A 2,774-nucleotide genomic window follows, 5' to 3' on the forward strand; every position below is an offset into this window, starting at 1 on the left:
TTGTCATGTTACAGACTTATCTTAAGATACATTGAATTCATTATCCGCCTCAAAATTATACACACAATACCCCATAATAACGTGAAAGAAGGTGGTTCGAAGTGAAAAAAGCACGTGTACATAAGTATTCACAGCCTTTGCTCAATACTTTGTTGAAGCACCTTTGGCCCCAATTATAGCCTCAAGTCTTTTCTTATTTAATGTTACAAGCGCGGCACACCTATTTATGGGCAGGATCTCCCATTCTTCTTTGCAGAACCTTCCTTGGTTGGTGAGCATCAGTTCAGTGTCATTTTCAGATCAACGGCCATGTTTATATAGCGCTTTTTCTACCTTCAAGGCGTTTTACATCAAGAAACCAGTCACACATTCACACACACATTAACACACCAGTTGGGAGGGGTCTTGAGGCCCAAATACATAGTTCTGAAATTGAGTTGGATGGTGGTGTCAAAAACAGTCTGCAGTGCCGTGTTAATTTCCATCCAATATTTATGTGCTACAGGACAGTCCCAAAACACATGAGAACCACATTTTCTCCAGCACTCAGCCATTCTTTGAATAGTGGGCACTTTGACATGGTGTTGTGGATTTTCTATAGAAAGACTTAAGATTAAAAGGAAAACTTAAGCAGAGTTGTCTTTAGTCCAATCACGATGCTTTATTTAGTTTTAGTATTTACAAGTGCACACAGTAAAAACATATCTGTCCCTCCAGGAGTCCTGTTAGTCCCTAAGCAAAGTCAAAACAGGAAACACACATTTTACACCAAACCAGGAGGCATGAACACCACGTCTACAGTAAGGAACCAGTAAACACCAGTAAATGGGGACACAGCCTTGAAATATTTGCTTCACAACAAATGAGTTGTTCTTTGTCTTACCGTAACATCATAATGTTCATCTTAGCACATCCTGTGATTGACAATGGGCAGCGGGCATTTAGTATCTGGACATTGAGATTCTGAAACACAAGGACGGCATGACATTTTCCCATAACAATGTGCCTTTTACTGAGCAGTGTCTTCCGTCTGGCCACTCTACTATACACGCCTGATTGGTGGAGAGCTGCAGAGATGGCTGTTCTTCTGGAAGGTTCTCCTCTCTCCACAGAGACATGTTGAGATCTGTTAAGAGTGACCATCGGGTTCTTGTTCACCTTCCTGACTGAGGCTCTTCTCCCCTGATTGGCCGGACGACCAGGCCTAGGAAGAGTCTTGTTAGTTCCAAACTTTTTCCATTTACAGATGATGGCGGCCACTGTGCTCATAAGAACCTTCAATGCTGCAGACATGTTTCTGTGCCTTTCCCTAGATCTTTGCCTTGATTCAATAGTGTCTTGGAGGTCTGTAGACACTTCCTTGGACTTCATGGCTTGGTTTGTGCTCTGACATCACTATTAACTGTGGGACTTTATATAGACAGGTGTGTGCTTTTCCAAATCAGGTCCAATCAACTGAAAACAATGTACCTGAGCTAAATTTGCTGCTTAAAAAAATCTAAAAAAATCTTTAAAATAAAAAATGTTTGCAAAGAATTCTAACAACCCTCTTCCACGTTGTCGTTATGAGATATTGTTTGTAGAATTTTGAAGCAAATAATGAATTTAATACATTTTGGATTAATGCTCTGTACAAACCAATATAAATGCACTTGGACCCCAGTAGAAATGTGCTACAGAGACATCATTAAGCTCTGGCAATTACATGTTTTTAAAATGTTTAAATTGTCTACCAAAAATGTCAGTTTGCCAATATGTGTGCGTCCTGAAGAAGGCCTCTATAGGTCAAAACGCATTGGGAAGCTGCGATCACCGTTTATTAATAGACAGTGACAAAAGTAACTAAATACATGTAGCGAGAATACATGTTCAGAATACTGATTGTGTACCGGTAATTGTATTCCGGTCAGTGAGCAAAAAAGTGCAGGTGTTCTCCCAGTTCATGCTTTGCGACCCCAAGGCGGGTCCCGACTCCCACTTTGAGAACCACTTTTTTTTTTTCTCTCAAATTAGGGATAAATGTCCTCTCATCATGTAACAAACGATGAAATAAAAACAAAAAGCATGTTATTTTTTCCACACTTTCACACTGCAACTTAAACTATTAAGTATTCTGATTGAATGTGTGAAGCACTTTGAATTGCCTTGTGTATGAAATGTGCCTGATTTTTACTGCAAGGGCTCGTTCATGCACTTTTAAGAATAAAAAAGTCCTTGTTATTATGATTTCTGTCTGATGGAGTGAAGTAAAGTGAAGGTACCACAAGGAAAACAGCAACATTGGAGATAAATGTCATTTTTATTGGTTATTACATAATTTGGTTTTGAATTGATTTATCTTAAATTGACTTAATTAAATCCCATTTTCATCTTTAAAGCAAGTTGGCTTTTCTTACCTACAGCAGCTGGAACGTTGTTGTTTGAAAGCAGTAGAAACATTTAGTGAGATGTTCAGAACAGCTAAACCAGCCGTCATTTTATGTGTTTGTTAATAATAATAATAATAATAATAACTTTTATTTATATAGCGCTTTTCAGTGACCCAAAGACGCTGAACATAATAAAAAAGGGGGGGGTATTTACAGACAGGGGGGACAACACGTACAGAACACATTAATATACAGATAAAATGAACAAGACAGAAGAAGTAGAGAGAAAAAGATGGGGATGTAACAGGGGGTAGAAGTGTAGGCAATGGGGTAGAGGAGGCTAGGGGTAGGGGAGGTCATAAGCTTGGGTGAAGAGGTATGTTTTTAGGCGGGATTTGAATGTTG

Source organism: Eucyclogobius newberryi, unplaced genomic scaffold, assembly GCF_026437365.1.
Source record: "Eucyclogobius newberryi isolate DKJ021-1_F unplaced genomic scaffold, fEucNew1.0.hap1 SCAF_2, whole genome shotgun sequence".
Taxonomy (NCBI): Eukaryota; Metazoa; Chordata; class Actinopteri; order Gobiiformes; family Gobiidae; genus Eucyclogobius; species Eucyclogobius newberryi.